Source organism: Ziziphus jujuba, chromosome 8, assembly GCF_031755915.1.
Source record: "Ziziphus jujuba cultivar Dongzao chromosome 8, ASM3175591v1".
Classification (NCBI taxonomy): Eukaryota; Viridiplantae; Streptophyta; class Magnoliopsida; order Rosales; family Rhamnaceae; genus Ziziphus; species Ziziphus jujuba.
Genome location: NC_083386.1, coordinates 23139963 through 23157138, shown reverse-complemented (window position 1 = coordinate 23157138; position 17176 = coordinate 23139963). Strand labels below are relative to the sequence as shown.

The 17176-nt window shown below is 41.9% G+C and overlaps 1 non-coding gene across 4 annotated transcripts; it reads right to left on the bottom strand.

Moving 5' to 3' along the window:
* Positions 1-269: 269 nt before the first annotated feature.
* LOC125419138 (uncharacterized) lies at positions 270-15237 on the bottom strand. 4 transcript variants are annotated; one of them, XR_009640273.1, is made up of 10 exons: positions 14921-15234; positions 3234-3429; positions 2857-2915; positions 2668-2759; positions 2519-2589; positions 2268-2428; positions 1885-2175; positions 1729-1781; positions 948-1025; positions 270-818 (listed from the first exon to the last, which is right to left on the bottom strand). It is a non-coding gene; the product is annotated as an uncharacterized LOC125419138 (transcript). The 4 variants fall into 4 exon arrangements; XR_009640270.1 differs by having other exon boundaries at positions 948-1189; positions 14921-15231; XR_009640272.1 differs by having other exon boundaries at positions 1729-2175; positions 14921-15237.
* Between the last annotated feature and the right edge of the window lie 1939 nt (positions 15238-17176).

Here is a 17176-nt window from a genome sequence, read left to right as displayed (position 1 = left end):
ATACTACCATGGAGCCTCATTTTAAAAGAGATTGGAAGAAGCTTTCAAGCTGGGAATAGTCTCCAATTTAAAACTAACTAAATTTCAATGCATACCATTCAAACAAGTTCAAATGGTCCCAAACTAGAGAGCCAATATTTAAGAACTCAATTACTATCCATTTAAATTCTCATCCTTCTTATTTCTTGCTTTTCCACATCTCAAACAATATGGAGAATTTAATAATGAAATTGGGTCCTTACACTTCATCTTGAAATGAGAATCATGTAGAAAAACTAAAAACTAAATCTGAATTAGTAAGAGAAAAATGTACAAGTGTTTTATGAATAAAAATTAGAGAATATTATAAGATGATTTTTTCCACTTGCTGTATATAAAGCTCTGACAAGAAGCAAAAATTCTCTGCCACCAACAGAACATTCCTCGGCTAACAACTATAAAATTGCTAAAAGCTATTTTCATTTTCTTGGTGAATCCACCATCAATATATAAACAATAGATGTTGCCCCACCCGCCATGGAATAAGACAGTTTTCTAAGCATCCAATTCTTGGTGAGAAGTTTTGTCAAAAACCAAGAATGCAAGCAGTCAAGCATCCGCATCAAAAAGTGGAAAGAAAAACAAAGAAAACAAGTATACCAATATACAAGATATAGATAAAACACCATTAAAGTAAAAATTATCCCATTATTGTCAAAAGCAATCTAATTTATTTATAGGCATAAAAAATAATAGAAAACATCAACAAATGAATTTGAACAGAGCATATAAAAAACTGAGAGAGACAAAGTTCACTTACATTGAAAGAACAGGAATTGCTGATATTGCCCATTGCAGACACAAAAGAAGAAAATAATAAGATACAAATCAGTATCTTAAGACAGTGTATTTTATGGCAGTTGTGCTGTCAAATATGGCATAGAAAAGGCTCAGAATTTATGACATACCCATTAAATTGAACAAGTGGAATGGTGACAACACAAATTTGATTTTTGGAAGTGCAATGAAAGCCCATGAAACAGCTCCTACAAAAGGCTCTGTTGGTATCAATCTCAATTTGACCCAAAGTTCCCTATCAATGTCAAAATCTCGAACACTAATTGGCACCACAATTAGTATAATGCCAAAATTTAGTAACAGCATTAAAAGCATACTGGCACCTCCAGTATAACCGAAACTGATTTGATACCTGGATGAAATCAAAGGAAATATTTGCAGTTAATTATAATATTTAGCATACAAGTTTCAAAGAAAATAATTAAATACCTAGAGTATCCATAAAGAAAAAAAAAAAACATAACTCTAATTTCGATTCCAATTTATCCCAAAATTAATCAGAAAAAAAAAATACCCCACAAATGTTTTAAAAAAACCCCATAAACCAATCATATTGCTCTTAGCCACTTTGGCTTTTCTTTTCAGGGGGATAAGAATTTTCAGATTTACGACATGCACATGATTTTTGTGTAATAAGAATATTTTTTGTTAAATAGTCATACTGATGCTAACTCTCACACTCACTGATAAGAATCTTTAACTATCCCTCTGTCTATAACTTTTAAATTCCAATACGTAGAAAGTTACAAACACCTGAAAATAGTAAAAAAAGAAGAAAAAAGCAAGGGACAACCATTGTCTAGGACAGTCCAAGGAAAACCAAAAAATATAAATCAATAAGTAATGTGCTACTACATTGCAATAGATATATGTATAATGTTATGTTTTTACCATTTCAAGGATCATGATTTATGGGAAAAATGGATCGCTGCAACAAATTGTGCCTTGAAACACAAAGATTTGATGTTAAAAACACTGTAGGTTTTCTTTCATGGAGTTGACATGTATAAGGGGAACAAAACAAGATCTCATGCATTAATGTCATACCCACAAAGAGATATTTAGAGGAGTATTTGGCCATTGGAGAACACCAGCTTCACAACTACTGTGTTTTCGATATCATACTGATGGGAAAAACTTGTTGAGATTGAAAGGCAGATGGTAGAATTCCTTACTTCTTGTATCTATCTTAAACGACTGGAACCTATCCCACCAATGCATGCCTCTATCTTTTCTTGTTGCAGTGTCTTTCTTATGCAGAGTGATGTCTAGGAAAATTGCCAACATACCAGCAACAAATGGTTCTGACGAGAACAGTACGTTGATAATGTCATTGAACTGCATATGAAGGAGGAAATGTGAGATAATTAAATACTTTCCCAGAGAGGACTAAAGTAAAAGTGAGATATTTGAGAAAAGAGGATTGGTACCCATCTTGCTCCAGTGTGCACTGGACCATAACCATTAACAACAGTATACTCATTGAAGTATTGTGGGATTGAAAAGCCTATGAAAATTGGGAAGCCTATAATAAACTTCGTCCTAAAACTGTTTAGATTGCAAAATTGAAGTAAGCTGAGACCTGCTGAACCTGCTCGTGCATAGTGTTAGAGAATTAGATTCATAAACTTTCAAAGGTGTGACAATACAAAAAATGCTTCATTGTTTTCATAAAACATACCAACATAGGCAAGCAATACAAAGCCGCAATGATTGGTGCTGGAATTGAGGCAAAGACAGCTCCAAATTTTCCTGAAAATCCATGTTTATGCGCTCAATACATGTACTCTCTTTAAAAATAAAGAATTATATGCAAAATATATCATTTACCTAGTATAGAAAAGAAGATCATGAATCCAGCTGAAATCTGAACAACTCTTCAGCTGCCAACACGTGTCAAAGCTAACAAACCAACATTTTTACTGGAAGAATTTGAAGGATGGTATAAGCCAGCTGGGGAAAACTAGTTAATATATAAGCTCAACAGTATCTTTAAGTATAAGAATCCTAGAACCATACACAAATACAGATGATCCACTCCCAGTTCCAAATATACCAGAGAAAAGAATGCCGACTCCCTGTGATCAGGAGAAAAACATAATGATTACCCAAAAAAATGAAATGGGATATGTATATGAGGGCAACCTAAAAATCATTGCTAGAACTAATGAAGTTTGACTATTTTGGCAAGCAAATTGACAGAACGGAGACAAACATATCAAAACTTTTTTTTTTTTTTCCTATTGACAAAAAATATCAAATTATATATAAGAAGTGTCGAAGACTTTCTAACAGCAGCAGCAAGGTGAAAAGTTAGTACATTTCAGTGACACTGTCATATTTTACAACTAAATTCATAATTGCTATCCAGATTGATATTAGCAAGAAATTTGTACCTGCCAACCAACACCACGGCTAAGAATAGAAGGCAGCAGGGGAGTTGCACTTGCATACCTTGACACAGCTATGAAGACACCAGTGGACTGTTGAATCGAAAATTTGTTGAAAAAACAAAAAACAAAAGAATTTAGGGAATTATCAATTTGAAGCTACCCAGATTAAATAAGAGCATCATCAAGACCGATTTGATACCTGGATAAAATCAAAAAAAATATCTGCAGTTAGTTACAATATTTAGCATACAAGTTTCAAAGAAAATAATTAAATACCTAGAGTATCTATAAAGAAAAAAAAAATATAATCTTAATTTCGATTCCAACTTATCCCAAAATTAATCAGAAAAAAAAAAAAAAAAAAAAACACCCCACAAATGTTTAAAAAAAAAAACCCTAGAAACCAATCAAATCGAAAAGCTAAACTAAAAATAAAGCAATCAAACCAGACATTTTGTCAGGACCCGTCCAAAGTTCCCCACCGGAACCCTAGACAAGCCCTGATCCCAGGGAAACCCTACCGGACCCTTCTGTGGAAGATCCGGCAGAACCTCCCCTAAGGGATGGACTTACCACAAAATTTCCTGCACTGAAAACACACTTCTATAATTGTTCCCTTATTCCTCCCACAGTACGACGAACTGGTTCCACAAATTTCAGCACTCCAAAATAAAAATACAGTAATCCAGTGCAATACAAATACATAAGTGTCCCATACAGTATACAGAGCTTTATGAAGTACTACAAAATACAGAATACAGCAAAAGTGAACGAAATATTACAACTGCAGTAAAAGAAGAACAAGGTACTGCGCGAACAAATACAGCGAGGAAGATCGAGTCCGCTCCGAGTGAACACCGACTACCTGGTACCTAGAGGAACGAAATTTAAGAGTGTGAGATGCTAATCATCTCAGTGAGCGACCCTACTACTCTACACTATCATACCACGGTAATAGGTATATAAATAATAATTATTTGGAAATAATAATGTCTCTCAAAACCCTTACAATTCTCTCAGTTGGAAAGGTTCCCCTTTTAAAACATTTTCACAAAACCCTTTATTCATATTTCCCGAAAACCAAGACATTAATTAAATACCAGAACAGTAATATTATATTTTTAATTCCAATACAGTTTCCAAACATTTTATTTTTAAAACACAGTTCTGAAAATCATTTGATGCACCCACTATATACCAGTGGCGCCAACAGTACCCAGCGTCCCAAGGTACCGCCAGACAGGAGGTTATAGAAAGAAACCGGCATACGGTCGCGTGGCGTCCCACTGCGCCGCTGCTAACCTGGTGTCCCGGCCAAAGGGGGGTGGCCGCCCTCTCCGATGGCATCCACAGGACACCCTCATAATATCACCTGCGCGCTACTCACACCCACCTGCGCGCTAATCATATCCGTGTGCACAATATCCATATCACATATACCATATCACATAATCAGAACACCAGTACGTGCACGGTGCATCTAAAAATTATAAAATCCATAAATTTAAATCATAAAACAAATTTCACATTTTTCATAAGCATAGCGGGCATAATCCATCCGCTTGAACCGGGAAATTCTCCACAATTTCCTTATAATTAATACCATAAATCCCATGATTTTCAAATCCACCAACTTTCAAATCCATCAATTCAAATATCCACATTTTCCCAATAGCATAAATAATGCTCAAAATCTCATAATCAAATCTCATAATATTTCATGGGCATATTTTATAAAAATTGAAATCACCAACATAACCAAATATTTTCCTTGAAATATTTGAAATTCAAATCGTGCCCAATTTACCATTAAAACCACACCAATTTCAAAATCCTCAAAACCATAAAATAATTCCACACGGCATAAATTTGTAGAATTCGCATTTTCTTAAATCCAATAAATTCATAAATAATTCTACAATAAATCCAATAAATATTTGGCACATAGAAATTAAATTCCAAATATTTAATTCACACATAATATATTCATCAATTAAATTCCCCAAAATTTATTTGAAGGTGGGTCACTCACCTTGTGCACGTATCTCAATCAAGATCCTCCGCAGGATCGACTCCGCTACTTGCACGTGCACCTAAAACATCCACAGTACCAAAACCACAAATATTAATATTTTATTCGGGTAATCCCCAAATGGGTACCCGGGGAGCGAACACCAAACGATAACTAAAATTTACGAATTATATACCGAATCGAAGCTCGAGTGATGCTAATCACAGATCCGGTCTTAATTTCCGATGATCGTACCCGACGGGGTCGGAATTTTATCGGGAAGCTTTTCGGGTTTCGGCTCCGCAATTCTCCCAAACCGTCGCGAATTGGTGGAAACGGAAGTCGGATTTGGGTTCAGGAGGTCGAACACTGCGGACTGGAGCTGGCCGGAATTTTCGGGGTACTCGCCGGAACAGTACTTTCCGGCGGCCGCCACGTCACCGGCAACCGTCGCCGGAACAGTAATTTCCGACGGTGGCCGTTTGCTGTGAAATTTTGCAGATTTGTAGATCGTGAGGAGAGCAATCCAACGGGACCGACGGTGAGCAAAACGGAGGTCGGACGGCGGAGAAATCACCGTTTGAAGATTTTTGACCCCTCGCCGGAAAACGCTCCGATCCCGGCGCGTCGGTGGTCCGATGGTCGTGATTTTTGGTGGGTAGGCCGGACTTGAGGAGAGGATCAAGGCTGTCAGGCGCGTGTACTGTTTATCGGCCGGAATAGTGCCGATTCGCGGTGGCCGGCGGTGGAGGGGAAAAATCGCCGCCAAACTTCGGACGTCCGATCCGGGCGCGTCCGGCGGCCGTTCGCCGTGAAATTTGGAGGTTTTGCCGGAAATGAGGTGGGCAAGCTTTCTGTCCGGCGCGTGTACAGTAACTCGGCCGGAATAGTGACAAAATCCGGTGGCCGGCGGTGGCTCTCTCTTTCTCTCTCCTCTCTCTCTTTCTCTCTCTTCTCTCTCTTTCTCTCTCTTCCCCGAGTGTTTTAACAAATAAAACCCCTGCATGACACTGTTCATGCCACGTGGACCAATCAGAAACTGACACGTGGCGTTTCACTGTTCACCGACCCAAAAAAAATATTAAAATAATACGGTATCCGGTAAACTTCAAACGTCCATAACTTTTTAACCGGATGTCCGTTTTGAGCGTGCCGCTAGTCTGTGAACTCGTATCGACGAGCACTTCACAACCATGCATGAGTCAAAGCTCAATTCCCCATAAACAAAAAGTCAACTCCGGCACCCCTTGGACAGTTTGGACCGCAACTTGTTTCGTCCATAACTTTCAAACCGTAGCTCCGTTTTCGACGTGCTACCAGTCTACGAACTCGTGGCATCGTGCACTTCGCCACGGTGCCCTAGTCATCTCGAAATTCCCACCGAGTCAAAAAGTCAACTTTTGACCCCTTCGGTCAACGGTCAACCTCGGTCAACGTGCACGGATTCCGGTGCGATTCGGGACGGGGTGTTACAGCCTTCCCCCCTTACAAAAATTTCGTCCTCGAAATTTCCGCACGTCACTGGAACAGATACGGGTACTGCTCACGCATCTGTGCTTCGGGTTCCCACGTTGCTTCCTCGACCAAATGGTTCCGCCATAAGACCTTAACTAGAGGAATAGTCTTGTTGCGTAGCGTGCGTTCCTCGCGATCCAAAATCTGTACTGGCTGCTCCACATACGAAAGATCTTCCCTTATCTCTATATCCGGACTCTCGAGTACGTGCGAAGGGTCTGCAATATACTTCCGTAGCATCGACACATGAAACACGTTGTGTACTCGAGCTAGCTCTTCCGGTAACGCCAACCTATACGCCACCGGGCCAATCCTCTCCGTAACCTCGTAAGGCCCAATATAACGAGGACCCAACTTACCTCGTCGTCCAAAACGTACTACTCCTTTCCATGGAGATAGTTTTAGGAATACCCAATCTCCTACCTCGAATTCCAAATCCTTTCTACGCACATCGGCGTAACTCTTCTGTCTATCTTGGGCAACCTTCAATCGATCCCTAATGATCTTCACCTTGTCCAAGGTCATCCTTAAATACTCAGATCCGACCGCATTAGTTGTTGCAAGGAGCCTCTCTTCTCCTACCTCACTCCAACACAAAGGTGTCCGACACTGCCTCCCATATAAAGCTTCATACGGGGACATTCCAGTACTCGCTTGATAACTGTTGTTGTAGACAAACTCTATCAGTGGCAGTTGTTCATCCCAGCTACCGCTAAATTGCATAATGCAAGACCTTAGCATGTCTTCTAATGTCTGGATTGTGCGCTCTGCTTGTCCATCAGATTGTGGGTGAAAAGCGGTGCTGTAGTTAAGTCTTGCTCCTAGTGCATCAGCCAACTTCCGCCATAGTCGTGAAGTAAAGCGCGGATCTCGATCGGAGACGATGGCTAACGGTACTCCATGAAGACTTACAATGCGTTGCACGAACAACTGGGCTAACTTCTCGGGCGAAAAACGTTCTTGTACCGGTAGGAAGTGTGCCGACTTGGTGAGACGATCAATGATTACCCAAATGCCGTCGTACCTTCTAGGTGTGGAAGGAAGCTTGAATACGAAGTCCATGTTGAGTTCTTCCCACTTCCACACGGGAATCGGTAAAGGTTGGAGTAGTCCCGAAGGCTTCTGTCTTTCTGCTTTCACTTGTTGACAAATCAAACACTTTGATACAAAGTCTGCCACTTCTCTCTTCATACCAATCCACCAATAATACTTAACAAGCGTCCGATACATCTTGGTACTCCCAGGATGCATCACATACATCGAGCTATGCGCCTCCTCCAAAATCTCCTTCTTGAGTCCTGGGATATCCGGAACGCAAAGTCGTCCTTTATACACGAGGGCTCCATCCCTCCTTATGGAAAATTCCGGATCAAGACCTTCTTGTACCTTGCCCTTAATTGTCCTCAACTTAGGATCTTCCATTTGGGTCTCTACTATACGATCCACCAACACCGGTCGTACCTGGAAGCTAGCCATGAGAACTCCTGAAGGATGCATATGCATTAACACCCCCATCTTCTTCAACTCCACCATGAGAGGTAGTTGGATGACTTGGATGTGAGCAAGGGATCCAGTAGCCTTCCTACTCAAAGCATCTGCCACTACATTCGCCTTACCCGGGTGATAGTCAATCACACAGTCATAATCCTTTAACAACTCCATCCATCGCCTTTGCCTCATATTTAACTCCTTCTGAGTGAAAATATACTTGAGGCTCTTGTGGTCGGTATAGATTTGGCACGTGGCCCCATACAAGTAGTGCCTCCACTTCTTTAGAGCAAAGACTACCGCCGCCAATTCTAAGTCGTGCGTAGGGTAATTCTGTTCGTGCTGCTTCAATTGCCGAGATGCATACGCTACCACCCTTTGATTCTGCATTAGCACGCAACCCAACCCTTGATGGGATGCATCACAATAAACTTCAAAACCTTCATTCCCATCAGGTAAAGTTAAAACAGGTGCGGATGTCAACTTTTGCTTCAACTCCTGAAAACTCTGTTCACACCTGTCCGTCCAACTAAATTCAACATTCTTTCGGGTCAATCTATGAAGCGGCCCGGCAATCCTTGAAAACCCTTCAATAAAACGACGGTAGTAACCCGCTAATCCAAGAAAACTTCGTACCTCCTTCACAGTGGTAGGGCGCTCCCAACTCAACACTGCCTTTACCTTATCAGGGTCCACATAGATACCTTCTGCCGACACGATATGTCCGAGAAAACCCACTTGATTCAACCAGAATTCACACTTGTCGAATTTAGCATATAGCTGATGCTGCCTTAGAGTTTGGAGCACTCTCTTCAAATGCCTCACGTGCTCTTCTTGGCTCCTTGAATAGATCAGAATGTCATCGATAAATACAATGACAAAATGATCCAAGTACGGACGAAACACCCTATTCATCAAGTCCATGAAAGCTGCTGGGGCATTGGTGAGTCCGAACGACATCACTAGGAATTCATAATGTCCGTACCTCGTCCTAAAGGCAGTCTTAGGAATGTCCGACTCTCGGATCCTTAACTGATGGTATCCCGACCTCAAGTCGATCTTGGAGAACACCTTGGCACCTTGGAGTTGGTCGAATAGATCATCTATCCTTGGCAACGGATAGCGATTAGGAATGGTGACCTTATTAAGTTGTCGGTAGTCTATACACAGCCTTAGACTACCATCCTTTTTCTTTACAAACAAAACTGGGGCTCCCCACGGCGATATACTTGGTCTAATAAACCCCTTATCTACCAAATCTTGCAACTGGACCTTTAGCTCCCTTAACTCCGCTGGAGCCATCCGATACGGTGGTAGAGAAATAGGCACGGTGCCTGGAATCAATTCAATGGGAAAGTCAACTTCCCTTTCCGGAGGCAATCCTGGTAACTCCTTAGGAAACACGTCCGGGAAATCCCTCACAACGGGCATGTCTTCCAACCTGACCCCACTTACTCGGGTATCTATCACATGAGCCAAATACCCCTGGCAACCTTTATTCAGTAGCTTCTTGGCGGTAAAGGTAGATATCAACCTCGGTAAGGGCCTTCCAACTCCTCCACGGAATACTACTTCTGGCAACCCTGGCCTCCTGAATGTAACTTCCTTGCTGAAACAGTCTACAGATGCATGGTTCCTTGCCAACCAATCCATGCCCAAAATTACATCAAGTCCGGACAGATCCAACAGGATCAAGTCCGCCTCCATCACTTGATCTTCGATGCAGAAGAAACATTCCTTGATTAACTGGCTAGGCCACAAGGATTCTCCTGCAGGAGTGGCTATCTCTACTAGACATTCTAAAGGAGTAGGGGTCATACCGACCCGAGTGACGAATTCCTTGGAGATGAATGAATGTGTTGCTCCCGGGTCTATAAGTACTAATGCATCATTACCAAATATATTCAACGTACCTGCCACGACGTCCGGTGTAGCTAGGGCCTCCTGCTGCGTCATCGCAAACACTCGACCCTGCCCTGTCTGCTGGGGCCTCCGTCCTCTACCCCTGCTCGGTCCAACAGGCTGTGGGACTGATCCCGATGAACCTCCTACTGCATAACTCCCTCGGGAACTCTGACCCCGCGATCCACTGGCCTGATGTGATGGTGGGCTCGCCCCTAACACTCCCGCCTCTCCATAAGGGCAATTTCTCTTAATATGTCCCGCCTGCCCACACTGAAAGCACACACCCTCAAACTGGCAAATCCCATGGTGTGCTCTACTGCAACGTCTGCAGAATGGCTTGGGGCTAAACCCAGAGTGATATGAGCTCGTGCCGCCGCTGATGGAATGGCGCGCTGGTTGGGGCATACGATAGCCGCCTCTCCTCTGAAATCTGCCTCGAGGGCTGAACCCACCACTGTCTGAGCCTGAACTATGACTCTTCTTAGATGCCCCCTGTCGAGGTACCCCGCTATACGAACCTTCGAACGGTCTGCGCCTCGAGGGTCTGTGTATCTCCGCCTGTCTCTCTAGCTCGAGCGCTGCATCCCTGGCGGACTGATAGGTGGGGTGTACTGACCCAGAAAGGGTGTAGCCGATGCTCTCGTTCAACCCGTCTATGAACCTCACCTTCTTCGCGTGATCGTCGGGAATCAAGTGCATGCAGAACTCTGACAGCTCCCGGAACCTCCTCTCGTACTCTGTCACCGTCATGTTTCCCTGGCGCAGTCCCTCGAACTCTCTCCTTCTCGCCTCACGGTAGGCAGGAGGACAGAACTCAGTAGAGAAGGCAATCTTGAACTGGTCCCACGTATGCCTTCTGCGGGTCTTCTCCATTTGCCACCACTTCCGGGCGTCTCCCTCTAACATGAACCCAGAAATCCTCACCATATCCTCATCGGGGCACTGCATCCCCTCTTCCAAGATTTTCGCCATGCTGGATAGCCACTTCAAGGCTGCAGCTGGGCCTTGGCTTCCATCGAACTCCACGGCTCCTAAACGTCGAGCCTGATCCACGGATCGGTTACTAGAGCTTGAACCTCCTAAGGCTCTAGTTAGCTGAGAGACCAGATCTCTAAGGCTTGATCGACTCCCGGAACTCTCAGCCGAGCGTTCCCGAGTTCTACGTGTGTCCCGCCGACTCATCGTAATCGATTACTGAAGAAACAAACAAGAGTTTAGAAACAGGGACACTTAAGCACGATTACAAAAGGAAGGAATTTACGGATGGGCTGTACAGCAATGCACAGTCCCTTAGGATTACAAGAACCTATGCTCTGATACCAACTGTCACAGCCCAGACCACCCGCATCAGGATATTGTCCTCTTTGGCCCAGGGTTCACACCCTCTCTCCCCCCTGGCCTCAAGGTTTTGCTCACAAAACGCGTCCTGAAAGGAGAGGTATCCACAGCCTTATAAAGACCGCTTCGTGCCCCTCTCCAACCGATGTGGGATGTTACAACTGTAACAGCCCAGACCACCCGCATCAGGATATTGTCCTCTTTGGCCCAGGGTTCACACCCTCTCTCCCCCCTGGCCTCAAGGTTTTGCTCACAAAACGCGTCCTGAAAGGAGAGGTATCCACAGCCTTATAAAGACCGCTTCGTGCCCCTCTCCAACCGATGTGGGATGTTACAATCCTCCCCCCTTGGGGCCCAGCGTCCTCGCTGGCACACCGATCCGGGTCCTGGCTCTGATACCACTGTAACGACCCGTCCAAAGTTCCCCACCGGAACCCTAGACAAGCCCTGATCCCAGGGAAACCCTACCGGACCCTTCTGTGGAAGATCCGGCAGAACCTCCCCTAAGGGATGGACTTACCACAAAATTTCCTGCACTGAAAACACACTTCTATAATTGTTCCCTTATTCCTCCCACAGTACGACGAACTGGTTCCACAAATTTCAGCACTCCAAAATAAAAATACAGTAATCCAGTGCAATACAAATACATAAGTGTCCCATACAGTATACAGAGCTTTATGAAGTACTACAAAATACAGAATACAGCAAAAGTGAACGAAATATTACAACTGCAGTAAAAGAAGAACAAGGTACTGCGCGAACAAATACAGCGAGGAAGATCGAGTCCGCTCCGAGTGAACACCGACTACCTGGTACCTAGAGGAACGAAATTTAAGAGTGTGAGATGCTAATCATCTCAGTGAGCGACCCTACTACTCTACACTATCATACCACGGTAATAGGTATATAAATAATAATTATTTGGAAATAATAATGTCTCTCAAAACCCTTACAATTCTCTCAGTTGGAAAGGTTCCCCTTTTAAAACATTTTCACAAAACCCTTTATTCATATTTCCCGAAAACCAAGACATTAATTAAATACCAGAACAGTAATATTATATTTTTAATTCCAATACAGTTTCCAAACATTTTATTTTTAAAACACAGTTCTGAAAATCATTTGATGCACCCACTATATACCAGTGGCGCCAACAGTACCCAGCGTCCCAAGGTACCGCCAGACAGGAGGTTATAGAAAGAAACCGGCATACGGTCGCGTGGCGTCCCACTGCGCCGCTGCTAACCTGGTGTCCCGGCCAAAGGGGGGTGGCCGCCCTCTCCGATGGCATCCACAGGACACCCTCATAATATCACCTGCGCGCTACTCACACCCACCTGCGCGCTAATCATATCCGTGTGCACAATATCCATATCACATATACCATATCACATAATCAGAACACCAGTACGTGCACGGTGCATCTAAAAATTATAAAATCCATAAATTTAAATCATAAAACAAATTTCACATTTTTCATAAGCATAGCGGGCATAATCCATCCGCTTGAACCGGGAAATTCTCCACAATTTCCTTATAATTAATACCATAAATCCCATGATTTTCAAATCCACCAACTTTCAAATCCATCAATTCAAATATCCACATTTTCCCAATAGCATAAATAATGCTCAAAATCTCATAATCAAATCTCATAATATTTCATGGGCATATTTTATAAAAATTGAAATCACCAACATAACCAAATATTTTCCTTGAAATATTTGAAATTCAAATCGTGCCCAATTTACCATTAAAACCACACCAATTTCAAAATCCTCAAAACCATAAAATAATTCCACACGGCATAAATTTGTAGAATTCGCATTTTCTTAAATCCAATAAATTCATAAATAATTCTACAATAAATCCAATAAATATTTGGCACATAGAAATTAAATTCCAAATATTTAATTCACACATAATATATTCATCAATTAAATTCCCCAAAATTTATTTGAAGGTGGGTCACTCACCTTGTGCACGTATCTCAATCAAGATCCTCCGCAGGATCGACTCCGCTACTTGCACGTGCACCTAAAACATCCACAGTACCAAAACCACAAATATTAATATTTTATTCGGGTAATCCCCAAATGGGTACCCGGGGAGCGAACACCAAACGATAACTAAAATTTACGAATTATATACCGAATCGAAGCTCGAGTGATGCTAATCACAGATCCGGTCTTAATTTCCGATGATCGTACCCGACGGGGTCGGAATTTTATCGGGAAGCTTTTCGGGTTTCGGCTCCGCAATTCTCCCAAACCGTCGCGAATTGGTGGAAACGGAAGTCGGATTTGGGTTCAGGAGGTCGAACACTGCGGACTGGAGCTGGCCGGAATTTTCGGGGTACTCGCCGGAACAGTACTTTCCGGCGGCCGCCACGTCACCGGCAACCGTCGCCGGAACAGTAATTTCCGACGGTGGCCGTTTGCTGTGAAATTTTGCAGATTTGTAGATCGTGAGGAGAGCAATCCAACGGGACCGACGGTGAGCAAAACGGAGGTCGGACGGCGGAGAAATCACCGTTTGAAGATTTTTGACCCCTCGCCGGAAAACGCTCCGATCCCGGCGCGTCGGTGGTCCGATGGTCGTGATTTTTGGTGGGTAGGCCGGACTTGAGGAGAGGATCAAGGCTGTCAGGCGCGTGTACTGTTTATCGGCCGGAATAGTGCCGATTCGCGGTGGCCGGCGGTGGAGGGGAAAAATCGCCGCCAAACTTCGGACGTCCGATCCGGGCGCGTCCGGCGGCCGTTCGCCGTGAAATTTGGAGGTTTTGCCGGAAATGAGGTGGGCAAGCTTTCTGTCCGGCGCGTGTACAGTAACTCGGCCGGAATAGTGACAAAATCCGGTGGCCGGCGGTGGCTCTCTCTTTCTCTCTCCTCTCTCTCTTTCTCTCTCTTCTCTCTCTTTCTCTCTCTTCCCCGAGTGTTTTAACAAATAAAACCCCTGCATGACACTGTTCATGCCACGTGGACCAATCAGAAACTGACACGTGGCGTTTCACTGTTCACCGACCCAAAAAAAATATTAAAATAATACGGTATCCGGTAAACTTCAAACGTCCATAACTTTTTAACCGGATGTCCGTTTTGAGCGTGCCGCTAGTCTGTGAACTCGTATCGACGAGCACTTCACAACCATGCATGAGTCAAAGCTCAATTCCCCATAAACAAAAAGTCAACTCCGGCACCCCTTGGACAGTTTGGACCGCAACTTGTTTCGTCCATAACTTTCAAACCGTAGCTCCGTTTTCGACGTGCTACCAGTCTACGAACTCGTGGCATCGTGCACTTCGCCACGGTGCCCTAGTCATCTCGAAATTCCCACCGAGTCAAAAAGTCAACTTTTGACCCCTTCGGTCAACGGTCAACCTCGGTCAACGTGCACGGATTCCGGTGCGATTCGGGACGGGGTGTTACACATTTTATCAGAGAGGCCAAGTGAAACAGTAAGCTTGGGTATCTGCTTCCGCCATGCAACACCACCCTTAGCTTCGTATACAAATCCATGTCCTCCTTCTTCACAATATCTTAATTTCGAATTCCAAACCATCAATTTCTTTGTATGGAATTTTGGTAACCGGAGAGATGAAACGGGGCTGTTTGGCAAAAAGGCAACTAAGTGAAGAAAGCTTGATGAATGAGAAGAGATGAGCCAGCTTTGGGGGAAAGGTGATAAAAGAGAAGAGAAAAGTAGGATGAAAAAAAAAAAGAAAAAAAAATAAGTAAAAATATTTAATTTGGATATAAAGGTATTTTGGGATTATTAAAAATTGAAAGGGTAAAAAAAAAAAAAAAATTACCAAATGAAAGGGTAAAAATCGTTAAACTCATCCCTATAAGGGCATTGGGCCAAATTCCCCTTAAAAGTTTCATGATGCAATAGTGCTGCTGCCAAAATGAATGCCCTTTATTTGGTAGAATTTTATCTGTTTGGTACGTAAAATTGGATTGGATTCGAGTGTTGTTTAACTCAATCAAATTGGGCTATATATTTTGGATTGAGTTTAAAATAATCATAGTCCAATCCCATTGTTTCCTTATGTATCACATCGACATTTTTCGTACAATGAAACCGGTCGAGAGCTTTCTAGTTGCTAATAATTCCGTCTCATCGTAACGGAAGGAGTTGGGTCATGCCTGCTATATGGAGGACCATTTGGAACCCTGAAATTCGAAGTAAAACTAGACCAAACAATACAAATATTGAGGTAGGTGTATCTTATTTCATATGTATATATATATATATGCCTTTCTTTTTTTCTTCTGGCATCTGAGGATATATAAGGAGCAATATGACAACCACCAAAAATAACAGGAACCAATGTTATGGCACCAATATGCATCACGTACCCAAAAACATGTGAAGCACGAGCAGAGAGAGTTTGTAAGTTGAAGTGTCGTTTTCTTATTAAACCAATGTCATTTATAATAATTTCTCTATTGTCATTTATAATAATTTCTCTATTGTACACTTGAATTAGTAGGTAGTAGGTACATTGTCGTATTTCAACGAGTACATGAGGACCACCTTTTGCAAACAAATAGATTTAAAGAGTAGCATCAATTCCTTAACATTTCTTTAATGCTGTTTTAATATTAATCCCTTTTGAATTAGAGTTGATGTCTTTGATTTGAAAATTTGAAGTAGTATTAGAATTGACTGGCTGTGTCTTTAATGTCTCTTTATTTATTTATCTTTCTTGTACCCCTTTATTTTCCCTTCATTTTTAAGTACCAATATAAGTATCCTCCTTTCCATATAAACTCTTAATTCTCTAATTCGGTTTAATTTTTGAAACAAATAGAAAACGATAATAAGAAAAAGAAACAGCAATTATGACTTTAATGTACAAAACCGGGGAAAGATGTGGTACAAAACATGTCCTCATGAGCAAATTAATTATGTACCCAAGTTAATGTTTTTCTTTTTCTTTTTTCTTTTTTCTTTTTTTCCTTCCTTCACCATAAAAATTTTCATTTTATCAATTGGACGAGATTTTTTATTAAAGGGTCATTGTTGGAAAACAGTATTGTGTTTTTATATATTTTACACTCTTCAACGGCAATCAAAATGAACTCATGGAGATGTCACCATAGATACATGCAAGTTCAAATTTCCATTGGTATACAAAATAAAATAACCACATAGTTTATTTATTTATTTTGTAATTTTGGGTTGTTGGGATTCAAAGATCATTGTTTGATACAACAATGGTTTTGCCACTAGGATGCCATTGAGAATTAAAAAATAAAATAAAAAGGACATTTTTAATCCATGCATGTATGCACTAAATATGATGAAGGGATAATATTTCTCCCAATATTGTAGAATAGAAAAATGATTTAAAAAAAATAAATTAAAAAAAAAAAAGGGAAGAAGAAGTTGGTTTGTAATTGGGTTTGATTTTTATTTTTGTTAAAGGTTTCTAATTGGTCAAGTTAGAATTGAACAAACAAATCTACCCATTGTAGAAGGTGTTTTAAGTAACCATTTACTCTTTTTGATAAACAGGTAACTATGTACTCTTGAAATAGTATAAGCAATCAAGTAGAATTATTATTAGCAGATAATATTTAACTTAGAAGACCAGAACATGGTAGCCGAAAAAAGTTTGTGGACGACCTTAAATCCTTGAAGCTAGGGTGCTTTGACTATTATTACTTCTTGATATGTC